Below are 25606 nucleotides of genomic sequence, written 5' to 3' on the forward strand. Positions count from 1 at the left end.
ATCCATCTACCACAAGACAAGCAAGTGTCAGAGAAGATATAGCTGATACTTCCCACATGCATTTTTCATTTCAATTTTCTGTACTGATTATTTCAATTTTCTGTACTGATTATTTCAATTTTCTGTACTGATTTGCTATCTAGTGCAAAATGAGTTGATAGTGACAAAAAGTACCTCCGTGAACAGAGCACATTCAGATCTTGCAAAATGTGTTAATTTCTTGACAATCAACCCATGTTTAGCCAGTCTATTCATGAAAACCAAAACAAAGGGAATCTGTACAAAGTAAAGGGAGTGTCATTTAATGAAATTAGGTGATGCGTCATGTTGCAAAGGATTCTGGGAAGGGTAAGATACCTTCTCTGTACATGTGTACTCCCACTGCAAGTTTTTTTAGTACTGCATTTGAAACCTGTGTAAAAGTCAAATCTACAGCATGCACATCTTGTGAAGATAGCATCTGGCTTATGTTCATGTTTGCATGTTAGGTGGGTGTACAAAGATACGTTTGCTATCTCACTAGTTTTACTAAGGTACATATGTACACTATCTGATATCAAGCTCACCTAAGATCTCACATTGGCAGGTAGGTCAGCACTCTGTACACGTTCGTGTCGTTGGTAAACATATACCGATGCTAAGCAATCTAGCCACAGCAAACTTTAGAGGCGTTTTAAAAGCTTACTGTCTCCAATTAACTGGGTCAAAATGTGTGACACTTGATGAGATAGCACGAACCTACTTTGGTGTTGCCTGTAGGGTTAAATTTCTTGAATCAGTTCCTTGAATGTGAAAGTGTTATGATGGAAGACTGTGCTCGGTTCCTCCCATTCTCATCATCACTTAAGATTGAATTTTGGGTACAACTCATCTGTTTTGCTATCTTTACCTTTCAGCATTTTGAATTCACTTGTTGCTTGCAAGAAGGTTTGTAAGTCTATAGTATAAGTACTTACTGCTTTCTTGCATTCAAGTGCTAAATTGAAGCTACTCCTTGGAAGTCTTGTCATTCTAATGCAAGCATTGTTGGTCCTACAACAGAGGACCATCTCAATTTTGATATCTAAATAATTTTAGAACACACAACCGATTTTACCAATGCATTTAATACATGATACTGTAATTTGTTTTATTATCTTAAAGGCACTAGTATCAGTGATTCCACAAAGGAATAAATGTATTTTTAAGAGTGGTTTAAAGTGAAGAATAAGTCAATTGACATTAAGACACCAAAAAAAATATGGTCTTTTGTGGAAAAATGTATATTTTCAATATATGAAAGGTTAAAATTTTCAATTGATTGTCTGCTTTTCATCCCAGCTGCATACACTTTTAAGTGCATATCATTAGATTTATAAAGTTTACTTTGAGGACTATTAAATATAAAAATTTTTAAAGTATCAAATTTATATTATATCGCGAATTTCAAAAAATCAAAATTATTTGATACCAGAAGGCCATTCCTCGTATTCAAAATGCAATTCCATAGATCTGATGTACTCTCAGCTCCCACAAAAAATACTGTGCAAACGCGTAAAATGTTAATATCCGATCCCTTAACAGATGCATGAGATAAGCAGCTACATATTTGTAAGCCGGTCAGGATTTTCCTTGTAAAGGGCCTGGATGTCTGGATAGTTTATTCAATTATGTCTCAATGTTTGAAAAGCATGTACCTCAGCTCAGGATATGAATAGCTTTTAATAACAAGTAAGTCAAGAATCCAATAGAGATACCTGTTAAGTAATGGAGAAAAAAAAATATCTGGAGAAATAGGTTAAAAGGTGTCTGCTACTGAACAATAACATGGCCTCTAATGGGCTGTTCCATTTAAAATCTACACCCCCCCCAGCTGTGGAAGATTTTGGAAATATCTTTCACAGAGGGAGTATGAATTTCAAATGGAATGAACACAATAGCAGCTCCATTTGTAACTCACCCTCCCTCAGATTCGGGTTGAATTTTTCTCAGAGGGTGTATGAAATTCAAATGGAGCTGCCTAATGTGTTCATTCCATTTAAAATTCATACTCCCTCTGTGTAAGATATTTCCAAAATCTTCCACAGGGGTAGTGTGGATTTTAAATGGAACAGCCCAATTGCAATGGGGAGAATAAGCGATTTAACTATTGTGAATGTAGGTTTTATTTCCATTTATGTTGCAGATGATGTGAGTTTAATTTGGTTTTATTTTCAATGTATTTTATAACGTGTGTCTTACATAGTGGCATAGCTAAAGGGGTGTGTGGTGCAGACTGCAACAGGCTAGACAAAGGCAAAATTGGAATGCAAAACATATAAATACACAGTCAGTACAAAAACAAGGTAGCAGTTCATAAATCAGGATCTTATAGCCAAATTGAGGGTCTTTTTTAAAATTGAGGTGAAGATGACCACAAGGATGTTTTCTTCAATTTGAGATATTAATGACTGCGAATAAGATTTAAGTATAACCCCAGAGTATAGCATGAACAGAAGGATGAATCTCTCATGTGCACACTGAACTTGCACAAAAGGCTGGCTACATGCATCTAAATCTGTGTGTATTATTGTGTGTTAATGGTTTATTGAATGTTGCATCTCAAATGAGATTCAGAAGAGTAAGTCCAGATCATGAACTGAATTATAATATTCTTTACTTTGTTTTTTTAATTAGAGAATAAAGGTGTTGTTTTTAGCCGCTGTTGTACATCTATCGTCTCATATAACACGGGTGACATCATTTTGCCTCATTGTTTTACGCCAAAAATAATGATGTTGCGTGTTATATGAGACAGTAGATGCACGAGAGCAGCTAAAAACAATACCTTTATTCTTATTGTTAAACACTTCTATTCAAATAAATATATTACGTATACTAAATTTTAATCAAATTAAATTCTACATTTTGTACAAGGAACTTACCTTGGGCTTAGAATCGATCAGTCCTGTTGTTGCTATGCACCTCTAATTGGTTCAAATAGCGCATACGAACATTGTGTCATATCTAGAGTTTGTTATATCGTGTTATATCACATGACTAAGAAATAAGATTGCAGGAACTTTCTTAAGTGTTTAAGAATGTTATTTGTAAATTTGAGAAATCCATGCGACAAGAAATATATGGCTGACTGGTTTACAAAGGTCAACATATAAATACTAAATACTTGTGTCATTTTATAATGAAGCCTGAAGAAGGTACGCTTGGTACTGAAAAGTATAACTGTTTCCCGTCTCTGTTCGTTTTATTTAATACTAATACTAAATTTGATATAAATGAATATAATAATTAATTCAATGAATGAGCATTTTAGAAATGTTACCATCACAATTCTGTGATGATGTTCATCGTAGCCCTGAAGAAAATTATGTCAAGATGTTTGAGAAAAACACACTGGATCCTAACCTACATGTAATTAATACAATGGTCATGAAAGACGGGAATAGAAAAAAATGGCAGACAAACTAAAAGCCGACGGGAGATGGTGTGAAAAAACATAATGATATCTATCTCCCACATCATAGTGAAATATCATTTGAAGGTGGCCAAATATTTACTCTGCAAGCTTTTAAACTGTCATCTGACGTCGTTATCTATACAAGCATCCACTGTATGCAAGAGTAATTTTTCGCTCCTTTGCCAATCAATATATTATGACTACAAGCATCATACATCGCTGTCTGGTTTTCAAAAGCACTTCTGTGCTACAGATCCAACAAGAGGGGGTGACAAAAAATATTGTGCATCTTCTAGTGCCTAGGGAGTCCATATAAACTTGTCCTTTGTAGCTTATACTTGATATAAACAGGTAATCAAATCCGGTGATGCCAACGCTGTTCCTTAGGCGTACAATTGTGCTACATGATGGTTGTATCAGGTACAGTAATAATTATAATTTCTAAAATGCCTCCTTTGGACTCCATGGAGCCGATCGTGTCACATATTATAATACAATATGGACACCATTTTGTTCCACGTACTGTCCCATTGTTATTTCGCCCACCCAATTTTCTTAAACTTGAAAGCGTTTACTTGCAAACAATTGAAAACACCCACCCAAAATGACTTTAAAGCCATTATACACTCTTATAAAAAAATTTTTTTGTTCCAAATATGATTTTCTTTTGGAATATTTGGACAGCTTTATTCTGTAAGCGGCTAAGGGACCGTTCACAAACACTTGTTAGAGGGGTCTGATGCAAAAAGGGGGCCCTGAAATTTTTTGACCCTCCTAGGGGGGCCCTGAAAAAAATGACCACAAATTTTCCTGGGAAAATTGAGTTTATATGCTTTTCTATGGGGTTGACCCATAATTTTCATGTCAAAAAGGGGGCCCTGAAATTTTTGAGGTCTGTAAAGGGGGGCCCGAAAAATTTTCGCGATGAAATTTTTTTGCATCAGGCTCCCCCTTACAAGTGTTTACTCGAAGGATACACCCATATTAGTTATGTTTATACATGTTCCAACATACTGACACCTTTGTGTACGTATAGGAAAACAGAAACACTTTTGGTGAGCAAGTATTATTTCAAAATTCTTCCCTTTGGGATGTAAAGAAAATTGCAATTTTTTTTAAAATCGGGAGTAGATAAAGATATAATAATTTAATGATCTTTGTCAATCAGTATAGTTGGTCAATCAGTATAGTTTAGCTGATTTGTCAATCAGTTAGTTCCTAAAACTAGGATCCCACAGATATGATGCGTGCATGCAATCAACAGCTGTTATATCAGCAGATATTTAAGATCTCAGAAAAATAGAAAATGAAAACAATTAATTTCAAGTCTTTATGAATGAATGTTACAAAGGTTTGCATTTGCAGTACCTAGTGTGCATTTTTGATGCAGAACACAAACAACTAAGCACTTTGAATTGAAGTTTACCAGGTGCACAGGGAAATAATCTGGAGTAACATGGCAGAGTTGGTACTCTTTGATACTTTCTCAGAAGTATATACAAGGAAACTGAGGCTTAAACAATAGAAATTAACAGTAATTAAAATACGTACATGCATTTATGTTTGTGGACAAAAATGTGACTGAGGCTATGCTTATCCTCACACCAATATAGCTTCAAAACCGCAGGGTGTTGATGTTTAAAGTCCCTATATGCGAGTTACATGCATGTACACACTGTGTTTTCTACAGATGAATCCTACACTTGTTGAACTCGGGAGGAAACAACCGGAAGTTGTTAGACACCACAAATAGTGAAACTCCGGAAGTCAAGGTTGGGAGCCTAAGGTCAACCAAATGTACCTACTAGTAGTTGTGTTCACGTTGTCGGACGTATGCCCGGTGGAACTTGGTCAGCATAAGTTGCTAGGAGTAGCGGTAGGTTCTGCTAGGAGTAGTGGCAGTGTGAACGATGGTCAGCATAAGTTCCGCCAGGTGTACGTCCAACAATTTACTCCTGAAAAGTCAGGAGTAGCGAGCTGGATGTAATCTCCGTCAGGCGTATGTTGCAATGTGAACGCTGCGACGCCTGGCTTCCGGTGTAAGTTTAGTCTTTTTTTGGTCGGAAGTAAAGAAATAACATTTCTTGTGGTTGAAAAAGGGCATGGAAATACCCGAAGTGGTAACCAATGTTTACACCAACCAGTAGTGATTGCTTGGTGGAGCTGGTCAGCATGGCGCTTTAGGCCTACTCAAAACCGAGAATTGTCAATAAATACATGCTTTCTGACAAGCAGACCAGGATAAAAATGTTATGTGGCCTTTTTCAGGATTTCCAGGATTTTGAAATTGTAATTCTCTGATTTGGCGAAGTCTATTATTCTAGTAAGGGGGTACTGCACCCCTGGCCAATTTTGTGCCTATTTTTGCATTTTCTCAAAACTGGTGACAAGTAAGATATGTATATTATAGGGACAAGGACAGTGCAGTAGTTGTAGTCCATGCCCCTATAATATACATATCTATCACCAATGCGCTATAATTTTTGAGAAAAATGCAAAGATAGGCACAAATTTGGGCCCCCTTAAATCATCCTTTTTTACAACATTTTCTAGGCGTGTGTGTATTAGGTAGTTTGTAAAGAGACAGGATCAGGACATGTACCACAAGTTTTTAAAGGCAATAGAGACAAGCTGTCAGAGTCTACCCACAGATCCTGATTTCCAGGATATGTGGTCTACTGCAGTACTGAATTGTACATGTATACAATTATAAATCATAAATATTCCTAATGATCTGCACCTGCATCTTTATTAAAAATAATGGTAATTACATTGAAGGCTTCATTATTTTAATGATCAAAAAAATTAATGCAGATCGGGAGAACCAGGGGAATATCCCTTTGGTATATGTTCTTGCAATTAAACTATGGGTTAATGTCTTTTGTCGCAACAGTGACAATCTACAGTTTCAGAATAGACATCCTTTGTAGATAGAAAATTTTTTTTTAATGTATTTTGGTGTGAAATAAATGTGACGTGTCATTTCAAAAGGAGACACTTTTGGGCAGGATCGTAAATGGAGAAATAGCCAAAAATCTGCTGGTGGGTGATTTTTTCACAATTTGGGTTTGTTGCTAATTTGTGATGTTATTAATGTTAAAAATATTGTCTGATAGTTTCAGACCGAATGTAACTGGCATCTTGTATTTTTTGAGACATTTTTCAAGTTAATTCCCACTCTCAACATTGTCAATAATATTTTTAAAGGCCGATATCTCAATTTCCAATTTTATAATACCATAACTTCCGAACTCAATATCTTTGCTTAGGAATGTCCAAATTCATTTTGGAAAACGGTGTTGTGGAGCAAAATATCTCTATATTTAAGATATGTAAAAACCTCAAAATTCATAACCTGCCCAAAAGTGTCTCCTTTTGACATGACACGTCACAAATTATGCAAAGGCTATTATTGGACAGGACCACTGTGAATATTAGACTCAAAATTAATTAGAAAATTACTGCTGGCATGTTATAGAAATTGTTACAATCGACTGAATAATTCTATTTTCTTAGGTCAATTGGTTAATAAGTTGTCAGTCTAAATTGTTAGACATGGCACGATCGAACAATCGGCCCTCATGAATATGCGAGAACTCACCCCATACAATACACAGGGACTTTGACTGGTTCTTTCTCATCTGTGGAAGCAGCACTCTTTGGCTAGCCCATGCCCATTGGATGATAACCGTCATTCTATACAAACAAATCCAGCTCAAAACCTATTGCTCACAGAAATTACAAAGACATTTTTGTTGATAACATTAAAATTCTGCGTTGGATGTCCAATTGAGTTCCAATTTGCCAAAAGGGGACAATGAATGTTTACAATGTAATTTGACCCTGCTAGCTAGTATATTGCTAATTTAGGTCGATTGCTGGACTTGTTGTATATATATCTGACATCAGAAGAAGATTTCTCATGGGGAATCTTAATTTGTTGTAAATAAATCTTGTTCAATAAAGTGTAACAAAAATAGAGGGTGTAGCACAAGGAAGGCATATCTGCTATAGCTGCCAGGTGTCATGTGTGTACAATAATGAATACAGAAATGGTCAAATTGTTTATAGGGCAGCTATTGCAGATAAGATCTTCCTGGGCCTATCTTGCACTAAACCCTCAACATATGTACCTAAAAATAGGTCATCTATTTTTGTGGTTATATTTATCAGGATGAAATTGGTCAAGCGATCTACCGATCCAATTCGCCGTAGAAGTGGCGATGTAACAGGTTAAATTACCATAGCATTAAATGAATACAATTTTTGAATATAAAGCCCTTCACTACAATGTTCATGCGGTACCTATGCATTGAACCATAGATGTCAATGAACAGGGATGAAGACCTGGATCGTAATTCTATAGAATATTCATATCATGCTGATTACTCACACCTGTAAGATTAGTACAGTCCAACCTCTCTTATCCGGACCTCTTTTATATGGATCTCTCTGTTATCCGGTTGTGAAATTTTCAGAGGAAAACATGTTTTTGATGATTTAACACCTTAATTCCATGCTCTGAATGCTTAGAATGACATCTATATTGCACAAAGCACTCTAAAGCCATCTTTTAGTGCTATCCCATATTAGCACAATCTTTTGTTGTCACAATTTCAGTCCTTGGAACTTTCAATACAGAATTACATGTAATTCACTTATCCGGATTTTTCACTTATCCGGACAATGCTTGGTCCCATCATGGCCGGATAAAAGAGGTTGGACTGTATCTTTGAAAAGTGGTATTGTATTCAATCTATGATTGCAGACATACACCAGGGACGAGATGATGAGTGCAACCTGCTTGTAGTGCAGGGCAATATATTCAAAAACTGCATTCATCTATTGCTGTGGTAGTTAATCCTGTTACATCATCATTTCTATTTTTTATGGCGAATACTGCCAGTGAGTGGTTGTATATTTAATGCATTTCCACTCTGTGTTTTAACTTCTGCAGTATGAAATGTTTCTATTGATTTTGTGAGGGGAAAATTCTGTGTAAAACATAATGGTTGAAAATCTAGTCAATGTCTCCCTAGAATTTATACATATATCGATGAGGGTCTTTTCAATCCCTTTATATCTCAGGGGGCTCCGGTTTAGAGCTGGAAAGAAAGTTAAGCCCTAACATTCACACACTTGACAATGGTTAATCTGCAATATGTTCATGATGTTTACATCCTGTGAGAACGGCTCGCATGTCAATCAATAAAATATCAAACCATGCTATCGATGCATACATATTTTAGGACTACTATATGTTCGGATTGATTATTGAGATTTTTTTTTGGGGGGGGCAGGCCTCCAAAAACCGCGGGAACGCGGGAACGGCGTTCCCAGAAAGGTCACAGAGGTCACAGAAAAAAAAATTGCAAAAAAAAAAAAAAAAAAAAAATTTTTTTTTTTTTTTAAAACTTTTTTTCCAAAGTTTTCGGCGACCTTGGAGAACCACTGGACCTATTATGAAATTTCAGGATCATTCACAGTTAATTTAAAAAAAAGAAAGAAAAATCAGAAAAAAATTACGAAAAAATTACAGTTTGTTATCCTGTATATAGATGCAAACCATTAACTAATGTTTATTTCTTCATCTATCACATATTATAGATGCATTGGTTTTCCATGCATTTATAATATGTGATAGATGAAGAGGTAAACACAAGTTAATGGTTTGCATATTAAGGATAACAAACAGTAATTTTTTCGTAATTTTTTTCCATTTTTTTTTTTTTCAAATTATCTGTGGTTCTTCAAAGTTGCAGAATACTTCTATAAAAAAAAATTGTTTTTGGAATTTTTTTACCGACATCCGACATCCAATAATCGGTTGAGCCCTAGATGTGATTATACCCGGTATCAATCATATACTACATGTATATATGTACTATGACCTACGACAAAAAAATGAAAAAAAGAAATTTGTGAGTTTTGACAGTAATACTTTGAAATTTTAAGTTGTGTTTTTTTGTGAAAAAGGATGTAAATTTTTATAGAAAACTGTTCCAAAATAAGGCTCAGATTGCACGAGAGAGCATCTAAACCCTGAGAGCTTCCAGGGCCCTTAAGCGGGTCCTGGACCCCGGCCGTTAGGACTTCGCGCTACGCGCTCGTGATGTCCGCTACGCGCACATAGACCTATTTCAGTTCTTTCACAGAAAATTTCCAGCACATGTCATTAAGTTCCCAGACAGCAGAAAATTTTCTGGAGGCCTGGGGGGGGGATCCACATTGTTGCTATGGATCTAATTGGACAATAATAACTATGTACCAACCATCAATTTTGAGGTCATTGTGTGAAATTGGAGGGTTTTGTTTTGACATTAACGCAAACAACAAGAGCTACCAATTACAGAAGTGTGGCAATATGGCACGGGTGTGTGCGTTGCCATGCGGAATCATTAAATATGTGCGTATACGCTAGCGCTTTAAATGAATGATCTTGGTTTGAAGTTGTACTCAATGATATGGGCACAGACGTCACTACTATTCCAAGGGGAAAATAGTATAGTGTGAAAGGGATCTTTATTTTGCATCAAATATGAAGCCATTTGTTACAATGTGAATGCACCTGAGTGGTTATTATGTGATCTTATTATCAATTTATTATTCTCCTCTGCATGAAATGATTCTGCTTTCATCTTGATATAATACCTCTGTTAAAGCCATATTGTAACATTTCTGTAAAAATAGATTAGCATTTCTTTTCCATAAAATGTTGGTTTTTACTGTCAGATATGTCCCCTTTTAATTTTGAGCCGTACAACTGAGGTGAAGCAAAGAAAATTAGAATTTACTACCACAGCGCCAATATGTATCACTCTGTCGGTCATGCTACGGTATGATCCTTTGATGTGTGTATGACCGTCACGCATGCTGTGTACATACTGTGTTATGAACATCGCATACATGTTTGACTAACATTTCCATCATAATAATAAACCAGATCTTGTTCAGATGGTTTATTCAGAATCCCAGATTTTGACAAAACTACAGCACCTAAATTCTTGATTTTTGCAGGCTATTTTAGTTCACTAATGTACATCACAATCGTGTAAAAACAGTATTTAAAAAAATATTGAGGGTGCCCTCCTCAGCAAATGTTACAATATGGCTTTAAACATGTAAATTGGAATAACCATTGGGCAAAATTAAATTCACTATAACAATTGAATAATTTTTGTATAGAAACATTATATAGAAACATCTTATCCCATATTCTCAATCTGATGAATTTGCTACAGTAATCATGATAATATTTATTTATTTATTTATCTGACCTGGAATCATGGTTGCATTTTATTACCTTACAGTATTGAATATCCATTATCCGTTATTAGCTGATAAGCTTTGCTATAAAATATTCACCATTAGATTACAAATAAGAGCGTCTCTTCTGAGAGTTGACCTCAAAATTGACAATAGGATTGTGGGAATTGTACGATGGACAGACGGAAGGAGAGAGGAGAATAATATTATGCATTGGAATTGTGTGTCATGTGGATTATCTGACCAGCATGAGCCAGCCATTAGACTTATATGTGAATATGTGATATACTTGCTAGTGAGTTGATGTCTTCAAATTGAATTTAAGATAAGCTTATATAGCGAAAAGAATTGTTCAAATTATTTCTATTTTATTGTTTCCATTGTTGATGTTATCTTATTGTTCACAATGATCATCATAATTACTGGTATGCATTTTTTGCTTGGCAAGGAAAACACACTTTAGCAACAGAAGATGAAAGAGATCATATCATTAAAAACCTGATTCTAAACAAGAACAAGCTATGAACTTCACAAAATGTATTATATTTGCATACTAAGCAGGGTTTATATGATTTTTTTTAAATAAATTTTTTTGATTCCATGCAAGAACTGCTATACCCCCTGATAAAGTCAAAAGAGTATCAGTGGAATGCTAGTCATATGCACAATCCTACCAGGTATTTACAAAAATCAAAACATGTTTTATATGTAAAAATTTAAAAGAAAAAATTTGGTAAAATCATGGGGAAAAACCTGTTGAATTCTGCACCTTCAATACAGATAAAGTGACATCATTTAATTGTATCCAAAAGTTGCGGAAGCATTAAGATAGAAGTAAAACAGTCAATTTCAGCAAGAAATTAACTTACATTTATCAAAAATGGTAAAAAATGAAAAAAGTTGATTTAAATCAGTGTTTAAAAAAAATCAAGTGATTTAAGGGATCTAAAATGAGCGTTTATTGCGTTTCGACAGTATTTTTTGTGGGACATGAGAGCTCCTCAGACCTATCAAATTACATTCTGAATATTTAAGCATGTCTTTCTGATATCAAATAATTTTCATTTTTGAAAATCACAATATAATACAAATTTTATGACAAATTATAAAAATTTGATATTTTTCAATTTTTGATATATAACAGTCCTCAAGTAAATTATATAAATCTAATGACATATTCTTATAGTGTATGTAGCAGGGAGGAAAAACCGACGGTCAATTGAAAATTTTGACCTTTCATATTGAAGATATGGATTTTTTTCCCAAAAAGACCTAATTTTTTTTGTTTTTTTGGTTTTAAAATCCATATCTTCAATACTAAAGGTCAAAATTTTCAATTGATCGTCGGCTTTTCATCCCACCTACATACACTTTAAGTATAAATCATCAGATCATTAAGTTTACTTCAAATACTGTTAAATATCAAAAATATCAATTTTTAATGATTTGCCATAAAATGTGTATTAAATTGCGAATTTCAAAAAATTCAAATTATTTGATATCAGAATGACATTCTTTGTATTCAGAAAGCAATTCGATATGTCTGATGTGCTCTAATGTCCCACAATAAATACTGTCCAAACGTTCATACCCCAGCCCTTAAATCACGATCAAACAACCCTGCTAGAAAGAGGCAAAATGAACATGGTCAATATGCTTCAAAGGAGTAAAATTGATCTTCAATCAGTCCCAAAATCAGTGCATCGGTGATGTCACAGAATGCCCAGGCATGAGAATTTTCAGTTTAAAAACTGAATTCAGTTTTTTTTATAGTCAAAATTTCCGCAACTTTATTTAATTTCAGCCTGTTTTTGGTACTTTTTGCCCAATTTCACGCGCATTTTCAGTTTTTTTTAGGAAAGTGCAGTCTCATGCCTGAATGCCTTCTCATCTGCATTAAGCATATGTTAATGATATCAACTAATTTTTGATGCATTTTTTTCTTTAATCTTACAGATTGTCAACCTAGTTGATAGGGAAATTGAATCAAATATTGCACTGGAACTTACTTACCAAGCACTTCAACCAATTGTCAACTGTGTCTGGCATTATTGCATGTAACATCATACAAGTAAGTACATGTATTTAATACAATTTTCACCGTTTTCAATAGTTTTTGTTTTAAATGTCAAGAGGTAGCAATGACTTTTTAATGGACCTGCCCATGGGATGGAAATAATGATAATAATAGAAATATATTGGAAAATACAAGAGCCTCTAAGTGCTGGAACATCAAAGCACACACACAAATCAAAGCATATATATAATTCAAGTCTATTCATGATTAAAAAATGTATTGAAAATGCACAATTGCAAAACAACCGCAAAGACCTGAGTAGTTGATGTCATGTAATAAAACAGCTTTCTCATATGTGACCCCTCGGCACAACTGAGCCCGGATGTCGCCATTGCCACTATTGAGATATGCTCCATCGAAATTAACAATAAACAATAGGAAACAAAGGATTTATTTACTGTTTTATTGATTTTTCACTACTTAAATGTCAAGTACTATAGACATGATATACATCATTTTAAAGCTAATTTCAAGCAGAATATTTTGGTTGAATATCTCAAAAATGATGATTGGCGACTTCAGGGCTCACTTGTGCCGAGGGGTCACATATGTTCATGAGCTGTTAGGACCAGAAAATTGTCAGAAGTGAGCTGATTTTGCATGATTTTGCTCCAAAATACAGGCACCCCCTAAACACCCCTGGATCTGCAACTGTCTAAAACATCTGGTATCGATCATTATTGCTTCATGATCTGTTGAATTGATTCTTTTTTTCAAAATCATGTATTTTTGTAAAAGGATTGATTTTCAAAATTCTTAAAAACCATAAAAAACAAAGGATTTCTCAATTGATTTGTTTGCTACATTGCAAACATGATATAGGGCCATGTAATATGTCACTGTAAAGCTTATTTGAAGCAAAATTTGTCTGTCCTATATAAAAAAAAGTGAAAATGCCAACATGGACGGGTAACAAATGAGATTTTCCGACACTACAGTTTTTTCAGATGACCTGTAGCAAAACAGTTTAGTCTGCTCAAATAACTGTCAAAGATGCTCCTTGATCGTAATCAGAGACTGGTCACGTGTCGACCGGCCTGAGATTTCAACTTTCACATGCATGGGATTCATCAATAATCAATATTCCTTGCCGGTTGACACATGACCAGTCTCTGATTACGATCAATACAGGAGCATCTTTGACAGTTGCCAAAAATTCACCTTCTGATTCTACGACTGGATGATTCATAATATACATTAACATTTAACCCTGTGAGCACTCCCTGCTGATCTAACATTGCCTCTGATTGGTCAATTACATGGTATATTCACTTTAATCACCAATCAGAATGGAACTTTGCAAATAATTCACCCCAATTGTTTTGTGTGGTGAAATTATTCTAACAATGTTGCTGATTGGTCCAAATGATAATGAAAACTTCTTTTTGGCCAATCGGCAGGTAGTTCTCATGGGGTTAATACAGTATCAGCTTTGATAAATATGTGCAGATTCAGCCTTTTACTGTGGTGGAGACTCACTCAACTATCTCCTTTAATATGTGACCCAATCTGATCCACTCAGGCCAAAGTCAGACATTTTGAAAATTGAGTTACTACCATTACTAACTTGCTCAGTACCGACACTTACTGATGTTGAATCTCCAGGTCTCTTGAATACTTGGTTGCAAAGTTATGAACCTTTTATAAATCCATTTTCTTGTTTTTTCTCCTCATTTTTGCCTATATTTCAGTTTCGTTATTGCCGACTTTAGCCTGGTTGGACCCAATCTGGTCACATATAGTAAAGTTCAGTATCTACTAAGTGGTTTTTTTCTCACTTGTATATACTGCATATGTGTACCTTTGGGAGAATATTTATTATTCAAATACACTTGTATCTTAAGTGGAAGACATCATCTGCTGCATTTTATTTGTTTGCATACTGCATTAGGCTCTTCCAGTTGTAATCCATACACCCCCTGTGTAAGTCACAACAATAATCTTCCACACAGGGAGTGTGAATTTCAAATGGAGTTACCTAAATTGGTGACTTTAATTGGTGACTTTAATTGAAATCTACACCCTGCCCTTTGTGGGAGATTAAGGGCATGTCTTCCAAAAGGGGTGTATGGATTTCAATTGGAATAGCCTAATTTGACATGGGAAAGCAGTTGTTGTTTCACTATATTTTTTGTAAACAATTAAGTTGAGTTGATGTCATTGAAAGGAAAATCTGATCTGAGAGGGTACATGAGTGCGTAATTGTTGGAACAATGCTTTTCAATTAAGGGTGTGCAGTTTAGCGCTAGGCGACAATATCGTGAGAAAATATTAATTATTGCGATGTGATAATTTTCACTGCTTCATCAATGACCTCACGATAAACTAAAGATTCAACAACTCCCAAACGAAAGCTGAATAAATTATATTTGCGTAATAAATAATATTTGCGTAATTGTTGGAACAATGCTTTTCAATTACGGGTGTGCAGTATCGCGCTAGGCGACAATATCGTGAGAAAATATTAATTTTCGCGATGTGATAATTCTCACTGCTTCATCAACGACCTTATAATTAGTTATAGATTCATCAACTCCCAAATGAAAGCTGAATAATGTCGCCAATTTGGCAATAATATTCCAAGTTTGTAGTCAGATTGTACCTTTCTGACATAATTGACGCAATGACATAATTGAAACGCTGTTTAAGATTATACAGCATTATTTTAAGCTTACACTACAATTTATTTGAGTCTTAAAATTTATTGCGATATGATCGATATCGTGATAAATTTTGCTGTGATATGGCGACATGGAAAACCCTTATTTTCAATGCTAAAGAATAAAGCTTGACCTTGATGCAACATCATCCAAGTGGCACAGTTCATGTCCCATTGAAGAGTATTTGCACACCTCTATGGTAGGAAAAATTAGGAAAAAAAATTGGTATTGACATTATATTTTGATTGTGTGATTCTGATACATTATAGGTTAATTAATCGTCTGAAATGAATACCAATATAAGCTTATATAATAAAAGGAGGTAGTTCAAGTAATGCAATTTTGCATGTGTTGTCATAGAGATTGCTATCCTATGCTAGTAATTTATGACTTACCACGACTCCACTTTTGTATGTGCATTTATTTACGGTACACTTGGTTGTAATGTAACCCAATACCACATATTGAGTAGTGGTCATTCTATTAATACCAAGTATCCCAGATGCAACCACAAGTTTTACTAATACAAGAAATTACTTATTGCTCTGTGTGCTAGCCATGCACTTCAACAGAAAAAGGTTGAAGTTTTGAAATATTTTCTCAAAATATCAAGAGCTATCTTAAGAGCTACTGAACCAATACTAGGCTTGTTTGTACTCATTTTAATGCATTTTTCATGCTGTTACCAAATATGGTCATGAAAGTTGACATTTCTGAAATTTTTGAATTTTGAATTTTTTTTTGAAACATGTCGTCTGCAGTCGACACCTGCGTGTGAAGAGAGTTAATCACCACAGTAACAGCCATTTTATTATGCAAAGAGTGATTCTGTGTAGTAAGCTTAGCACAAGACTCTGTAATACAAGAAATTTACCAAATGCCAGGTGACACAAATTTCACGACTCTGTACACTCGACATGGCGCTGTCAGACTGCATGCAACAAAACATCGCAGGAGATCAATATAAGATCTGGAAATAAATTGTTGAGTTGTATGCTTCCGACCACTGCTGCATGTCATTTAGAGCGATCATATCTATATCATGCTCAAACTGTAGGTCACAAATGAACATGTACAGTTTGATGGATCAAATTTAATAATTTTCTACCTTTTAAGTTCAATTGGAATAAATTGTTTGTACTTCAGAAATTTAAGGTAAATGTCATATTCTATCACTGCAAAAATAGTACAATTTATAGAGAAATATCACTTTATTTGCCAAAATATTTTAATCTGTTCACATCAAGGTAAAGCGTGGATGTGTGTGTATCCACAGTGCGAATTAGTGCTTATCTTGGTAAGTTGTATGTGTAACCTCGGACAGAATGTATATTCTTTAATGGGTTCCAGATGCAATCAACTTCAACAAGGCACATTATATTTGAAATAATGCATTTGGACCAATCATAGTGCACGAGTTTTAATAATGGACAGTGGAGGTAATAGAATCACGAAAAGCTTGAAAAATGTGACATTTTTTTGCAACATATTTAAAATAGGTTTTTGCAAAAACTTTCAGTCAAAATCAATAAATTATGGTAAATAAATGGCAGATTTTAGCCAAATTGAAGGAAAAAAAGCTCCCATAACACAAAATTTGTTTGGGGGTATAAGACACTTCTGCTATGTTCTGTAAATAACATTGGTTATATTTTCAGTCTATCTTCGATAGATAGATTTTTGCTGTCTTCGGTAGACAGGGATGCAAGTTTTCTGCTTCCACAGTAATTCCTGCTTTCCTGAAGTCCAAATTCCCTCACTTTTCTTTATTTTCAGCCCGTTTTGGAGGCTTTTGGCCCTGATTCACACACTTTTCAGAGTTTCCTTCAGGTCAGCTTGCATCCTTTGGTAGATAACATTACTTATGGTGGCAATATTAGATAAAATTACTTCTTTGATATCTGTATCTGTAGATACAATTGCTTATAATATTCTTTGCTATCTTCAGTAGATAACATTGCTTATATTTTCAATTTTTTGCTATCTTCGGTAGATAACATTACTTACAGTGGCAATCTTTCCTATCTTCTATGGATAAAATTGTTTCTTTGATATCATCTGTGGATACAATTGCTTATAATATTCTTTGCTATCTTTGGTAGATAACATTGCTTACAGTGTCAATCTTTGCTATCTTCAGTAGATAACATTGCTTATATTGTCAATCTTTGCTATCTTCAGTAGATAACATTGCTTATATTGTCAATCTTTGCAGTCTACTGTAGATAAAATTGCTTATATTGTCAATCTTTGCTATCTACTGTAGATAAAATTGCCTATAATATTCTTTGCTATCTTCGGCAGATAAAATTGCTTATATTGTCAATCTTTGCTATCTACTCTAGATAGCATTGCTCATTGCTCATGTATCTCCTGTAGATAAGATATTTAAAAATTGCTCATAATTATACATACATAATTATGTGAAAATTTTGAAACATGCAATTTTTGAGATATTACCACCCCTTACGTCTACCTGCCTCACACACCTCCATACCCACCCAACAAATCTCTTACTGTGAAACATTTAGTGGCAAATAATAGGATGAACAAATGAAAGCTACCAAAAAATTGATTAAAATACTTTAATAATGAATAAAAAATGTCAGCCAAGTTGTTTCCTAGAATATGTGGGTTGTTTCATTAATTAGTGGCAGAAATTCAAAACACCGTTTGATTTTTAGCAGTTTTAAGAAGCCTTTCAACATACCTCATTAAATCTAAAGAAATGTTTAAATCTTAGAGATGTTGAGGTGGTTACCATGCCATTTAATTATCCAATCATGCAACATCCTTAATGCTCTGCATGCTAGCCATGCACTTCAAAACGGAAAAAGTTGGAAGTTTTGAAATATTTTCTCAAAATATCAAGAGATATCTTAAGAACTACTGAACCAATACTAGGCTTATTTGTACTCATTTTAATGCATTTTTCATGCTGATTCCAAATATGGTCATGAAAATTTACATATCTGTAATTTTTTGAATTTTTAAAAGAAATTTGAAACTTGTCGTCTGCAGTCGACACCCGCGTGAAGAGAGTTAATGCTTGGGTATTGTTTTTGTATTAAACAGAGTGCATAGTTGCTATTTGGCAAATAGAATTGAATTTAAGTATGATTGTTGTGATTACTAAGTAAAATTTGTTAGTTTTTCAGACTTTTCAACTATGAGGTTATAAAATGCAAGTGCCATGTACATATTGAAGTGAGGACAAGGTCTGAAATGGTTTTTATTCATTTTAAATATATTGGCATTTAAACAAACAAACAAGAACGTTTCTTGGAAATTCCTCTTGGTGAACATAATTTGCAACTGTTTTTATAATACAAAGCAAAAGTAAAACTGCTTTACCCATGCTGAGAAAATAGCCAATTCCTTTGTTCCGTGTGGACAAGCCATTGCTGAGTAGTTGTTAATGTTGGCATGGCCCATGAACTACGGCCCTTGGTCGACATCATCATTCTAACAAACAAGCAAGAATACATTTCTGAAGATTATCAAGCAAGCAAGAAAGTTTCTTGGAAATTTCTAAAAATACAGTTCCTCACAGGATTTCATGTGATCAATAGATAGTAAATTAATCAACTATAATTATTGTTAATTGTTGTTTAAGTGTACCTTCGCATGTAAAATCATTATCATCTAAACACACGATGACGTATGTTCCTGTGTTGTATAATGCGGGTATTTGATGTTGACTTTTTCCCACAATGCACTGCAAATTTTAGCCTCTCCCTAGCAACCGCTGGAGGCGCAAATTTTGTATTGTGAATCAGCAGAATTGATGTTCCTTTGGGACCTTCCAAAACAAGCAAATAGACAAATACATCCATATGAAGTGTTCTGAACTTTTTTGTCCTATAACCAAATGTCAACTGAGGCCTAGAAAAAAAATGTTTGTTTGCCGTTAAGAAACAAAAATGGGTCAGTAGGTCAATCCATTTTTTTTTCATGGGCACTTCAGTCATTTTGACACATGGAAAGTAAAACCACATCTTACAGCATAACTATAACTACAGTCAGTCTATTCTGAAGTACAAAGTACCGACGCGGACGCACACATTGGGCCAACTTTGAAGGCATGCATACCTGCAGCAGAGATGCAGCACTGCGCACTGTTAACGCACTGTATACGCGCGCGTTGTCACTTTGTACTTCAGAGTGGACAAACTGTATTGAGCACCTGAACAAGGGTTAAATAGGAGCTTTTGAAAAATAAGAGTGTTGGGAAATTATTTTTTTAAACGACCCGAGGTTTTTTTGTTTTTTGGGTCGGTCGCGGAAGGCAAAGAAACTAGTTTTTTTTGGCCTGATTTGAATACAAATCACAGAGAAGGGATGCGATTAGGTATTCATGATATGTAGTTTAAACAAACTATGAGAAGGACTCTCCAACAACACTGTATTTACTTAGGCATGTATGGTTTAGAACAGAAATCAGCATAAGGACTGTCTTGACCCAGTTTGCTGTGCAAGTATTTTGTAAACTGAGCACAACAATGATCATGTGATAGCCTCTAATTGCCACTCCTTTTATAATTGTCTGCTAAAGGTGTTGAAGACATGTTATGATTATGTCTCTGAGATGCTTTCTATGAGAACCCCATGATGACTACAAAGGTTGCTATCGCAACAGTGAAATATCGGGCTATTCCAGTTGAAAGCCATATCCCCTGTGGGAGACGTTGATCTTCCACAGAAGGAGTGTGAATTTCAAATGTGGTTGGTTGGTTGCTTTATTTGAAAATACACCTTCCCCCTGTGAGAGATTCAAGGATATGTTTTCTACAGGGGGGTGGATTTCAATTGGAATAGCCCATTGGTGATGATTATGCTGCTGTTGATGATGATGATGATGATGATGATGATGATGGTGATGGTGATGGTGATGGTGATGGTGATGGTGATGATGATGGTGATGATGATGGTGATGGTGATGATGATGGTGATGATGATGGTGATGGTGATGATGATGATGATGATGATGATGATGATGTTGGTGATGGTGATGGTGATGATGACGATGATGACGATGATGACGATGATGATGATGGTGATGGTGATGGTGATGGTGATGGTGATGGTGATGATGATGATGGAAACGATGACAACAGCAGTGTTTATGATGATCCTGACTATGATGACACTGAATGTTGATTGTGGTATATGATGATACCTATGCTGATTATGATGAAGATGATGTGGTGATGCAACAAAGTGTATGATGAACTGATGATGCAACAGTGTTTATAGTGACAAAAGTGATGATAGAGACGATGATGATGATGATTATGATGATGACCGAGGGTGACGATGAAGATGATGGCGATAAAAATTCTGGTTGAAAACTTAATATGTCAAAAGTGCTTTTGCCATGTTGTTTTCATTCTGTATAGTAATTGTTAATATCAAATTTCATGTGTCTTTCTTGCATGTACACAGACCATATCATCCAGTTTATTTGTTATTCATTTCACTTGCCAGCCAGAATTATGTTTGAAATAGGTAATCGTGCTAATGGCATCTCTCTCTGTTATCTTTATGTCAATATTTATCTATAACTGGCTTGTAGTTTTGAAATCTAGCTCAAATGACAGAATATCCTGCTCTTTATCGTTATTGTAAGTCAGTGTATGACTTCTGTACAAATGAATGACATGCTCGCATACCTGTAAACAATTAATTACACAAAAATGGACTTTTTTCTGGCATCAAACTTGTAAACAAAAATTTTGATGACTGAAGATACTCACATTTCATTTATCTGTAATTTTGGTTATAATTTTTTGTTGGACATGGTATATTTTTTCTGACTTCTTAGCTGGAGAAGCTTATTTCAAGTGGTCATGATGAAAGAAATCTACTAAAAACTTGAAGGGGGGGTTTGGGATGTCCGGCAGATTTAGGGTGCATTTTCAGGCTTTCCGGTATAACTTTGGGGTAGCAATTTTTTATGGAAAACATTCTCACTGTTATAAATAAAAAGAATAAAAGAATAAAAACTTAGGCCTCTTTTTAATGAAACTTTTTTTTTGGGGGGGAGTATGTTTTCAGAATCCCAAACTGCACATCCCGACCCAATCCAAATTCTAGACCCCCTGACTAGCAGGGGTACTCAGTTCAAAATACCTTGACATGCCACAAACATGGGTATCAATTTGGTAGATCAATGAACCTTTTTTCCAAGCCAATTTTCGTATATGGATGGGTCCTTTTTTAAAAATTTTCTCAATTTTTGCGGAAAATATGCCAATTTTGCCTCAATCTAACCAAAATGTTTGAAATTGCGTAAAAATTTTTTTGGACAATTGGTTAAAATTGTGACTCTTGGTATATGGATGGGTTCAGATTTCTTGGAAAATTATTATATTGACAAGTCCACTTTCAAATCCTCCCCCCCCCCTTCCCCCGGATTTCTAGTTTCCTCATATTTTGTTTGTTGGTTAACTTTCGATATTTTTGATGAGGCATCTTTATTATCTGTTATCCAGGGAAACACTAATTTCTGAATTTCCTATGGACAAAAAACAAAACAAAAAAAATCCCTTACTTGTTTATAAGGTCTCTTGTATTTTTTAAAAATATATTTTGTTATTCATTGATGTTTCTGTATGGCTGTTTCAATATATTCAGACAATTTAGTTTCATACCTGGCAGTTAAATAGTAAGATCATTATATTGATATTAAGTTAATATGAGCCTACACAGATTTCATGGTACTTTATGGTACTTATGTTTTTCATTTCTTTCATGGGCAATATTAAGGAGTTATATAACAGTGTGAGAAATATATTTACAATCATGATATATTATTACTGTCCGTGTGTATAGTTAGTGATCAATGGGCTGTTCCATTTAAAATCCACACTACCCCTGTGGAAGATTTTGGAAATATCTTGCACAGGGGGAGTATGTTTTTCAAATGTAATTGGTCAGAGTAAATCGTTTTGAAACCCATACTCCCCCTGTATTATGGCTTTACCTATATCTTCCACAACTGGAGTGAGTATTTCAAATGGAAGTTACCCAATTTTCTATTCTATTCAAAATGTATACTCCCTCTGTAGAAGACTTTAGCTAAATCTTCCACAGGGGTAGTGTGGATTTTAAATGGAATAGCCCAATGGATCTTTACAAGTGTCCGTCTGCGATTAATAAGCAAATTACATTTATTTTACCATGGCAGCAGCAGTGAGCCACTAGAAGAGGTCGCAGTGGCATGTCATGGTTGCTAGGAAGCCATGTTATGCTTGGTAACCATGTGATAATGAAGAAACTAAAATGGCAGGTTATAGTCATCAAGATGCATGCTGTGTGAGATCTGTGAAGTGTTTTAGTGGTTTCATTATTGGGCCTGCGGAAACATTTTATAATTAAACCATTTGTTTGACTACATGTAGCATCTCAATATCGAGCCACATGCAAGAGTTTTTAATATATCAACACTTTGAATGTTTGTGAGAGCAAATTACGAGAGTCCATTTGTACAAGGTGGGTTGAAAATTATTATGTGCAAATTTCATTTAACTAGTTGATGTAGGGTATATTATAATCATAATTAGGATTGTAACTGTAGTTCTCATATAGACTACTAAATACTTTTGTTGTCTACACTGCGCATGTATTCCCATACATGTAGTGATAACTGAAAAACTTACCGTTCGTATTGTGTAGGATGCATGAAAATATTTTTGAGCGACTTTGGTTAGCGCCATAGCGTGAATGTATCAGCGCGCAGCGCTGTGTCTTTTTGTGCCATTGTGACAGGATTGGGCTCAGATGTTCAAAAAATATGTATAAAACAAACATGGTCAAAAGGTCAATTTGGAGACAGCTGCGTACGTACCACAGATTCTGGGAAAAATTTGGACACTTAATTTTTCTCAGTCGTCAACCCAGAAAGTTTTTGAAATGAAGGCGGCAGTCTAGTTCTTATCATGTCAGCATTATCATAGAAGCAATGTCTAAAGTTTGTTCTATATCATCATCATCAGTCAGCTGCGGAGCAGGCGACTACAAGCTTTCTCCAACTAATGCGATCTTGGGCAAGCGAAACAATTTTGTTTGGCTGCAGCATCCCTTCAGTATCTCCCAGGAGGTGCTGGACATACTGTACGTACAGTGTGCGCGGCCGTCCCGGTTTCCTCTTCCCATGTGGTGGAATATAAAGCGCATATTCTTTCACAGGCTCGCCATCTTCAAGATGCAGTATATGGCCGAGAAATTTGAGTTGATGAATCTTGACTCTGCCAACCAGTGGAGTGGTGTTGGTCAGGTTGTAGATGGTTTCGTTTGGAATACGATCCACACGCTTGATGTTTAACATGACTCAGTAGCAAGATGTTGCAAATGCATTGATCTTGTTTTCCATGTCCTTGGTAATTACCCATGACTCGCATCCGTACAGAAAGACAGTAACACACATTGTCTGAAACAGCTTGATTTTTGTTTCGATATAAGGCGGAAATTATTTGGCTTTTGTTACTGCGCGCGTCAATAAAGTCCCAACTGACGTTCGTGTAAATTCACATAAGTGTGCGCTAGTCGCACATTATGCAGCGCACACCTAGCGTAAGCATTGCGAAAGAAAAGTGTGTGTGGGGGTGGGGTGGCAGTGGGAGTAAGGGGTTGTTGTGCATCACAAAATGCCCCTTTAAATTAAATTTCTTGACACTATTTATGCCTGAAAAGTATTCTTTAGTTCAAACTTAAATATTTTCAGAAGTAACACATGTCACAAAATTCACTGAAACAGACTTTTATCTATCAGATGTTTTTTCTGAAGAAAAAAATGGAGGTGTTTTCCTTTTTCAACTGACCCATCTTCTTTATCTATCACCATCCAGCATCTGCTTATTAATGCTCTGCGTGCTAGCCATGTGCTTCAATGGAAAAAGTTCAAGTTTTGAAATATTTTCTCTAAATATCAAGAGCTATCTTAAGAACTACTGAATCAATACTAGGCTTGTTTGTACTCATTTTAATGCATTTTTCATGCTGATTCCAAATATGGTCATGAAAATTTACATTTCTGAAATTTTTGAATATCTAATTTTTTTTTTTAACTTGTCGTCTGCAGTCGACACCCGTGTGAAGAGAGTTAAAATACTGAATTCAGTGCAATTTGAAGGCATATTGAAAGTAAAGAGCCCTTTATCACCGGGCTTAATTTCATACTTCATGAAACTCAAGAAGTGTCCTCAGATTTACACTGGAGGGCACCTTTAGTGTCAGTGGTGAAATTTCCAGCCAATATCCAACCTGACCATGCTAAAAAGAAGATGAAAGCACACGCTGATTGGAAGGAAGCAAAATGCTAGGATTATGCCAAGCTGATGATGTGTGGGGGATGCAGTGATTTTTATTACAACATTAGCATTTTTATTTGTCTATCAACTGTGAAAATGGCTCGTTTGGCATACCTGTTTTGATTATAGTTGGCCATTTAACACCAGGAAATCAATAGTGATTTGTCTCATCGAGCACAAATATTGATTTTTTTTATTTTAATGACCAATCTCGTTAGTCAATGTGACATGTAATGCATCATTTGTTGTGGATGCATTTTATTAATGTTGTGTCTCTATAAAGTTATATAGAGTCGAATTCAAATTGGTCAATTATAGTTCTAAAACCAACAGACATAATATGTGATGCATGATTAATATCAGGTACGACTGTGGTCATTTAGATGCATCAGGTGCAGGTTCTATTTCAATTTTACCTTTCACTTTTATTTTTCCTTCCTCATTAATGCTGTATGAGCCAGCCATATATGGTCATGAAAACTACATATGAAGATTACATATGAATCTGTGCATGTAATGATATTAATTTAACAGTAATTTTGATAAATTACTGAATAGTTCATTAATTACAGCAAGCATTGAAGCAGCATTGATGGTGGATCCAAAGATTGAACATATTTGGTTATAGTGCTTTAACATATAAACTGGCATGGCATATAGACTGAATATTGCACATTTTTGTTAAATGAACAACAAAATATTTGATTACACAATATTTGATTACACATGGATGCTGGTAAAAAATATTTAAATTAGTGACTGTAATTACTCAAAGTACATGATAATAATGTTTCAGCAAGTCAGTCAAACATCAGAAAACACATATGGCCTGAATAAATACTTTTCATGACTATTT

General features: G+C 35.0%; 1 protein-coding gene across 1 annotated transcript in view; it reads left to right on the forward strand.

The window, feature by feature from the left end:
• Positions 1–25606, forward strand: part of LOC140158958 (NACHT domain- and WD repeat-containing protein 1-like) — a 250273-nt gene that overhangs the window by 51579 nt on the left and 173088 nt on the right. The window contains 1 exon segment of the mRNA XM_072182251.1: positions 12659–12773. The gene's annotated coding sequence lies outside the window, so the exon portion shown is untranslated.

The sequence above is a fragment of the Amphiura filiformis genome, chromosome 8 (assembly GCF_039555335.1).
Source record: "Amphiura filiformis chromosome 8, Afil_fr2py, whole genome shotgun sequence".
NCBI classification, from domain to species: Eukaryota; Metazoa; Echinodermata; class Ophiuroidea; order Amphilepidida; family Amphiuridae; genus Amphiura; species Amphiura filiformis.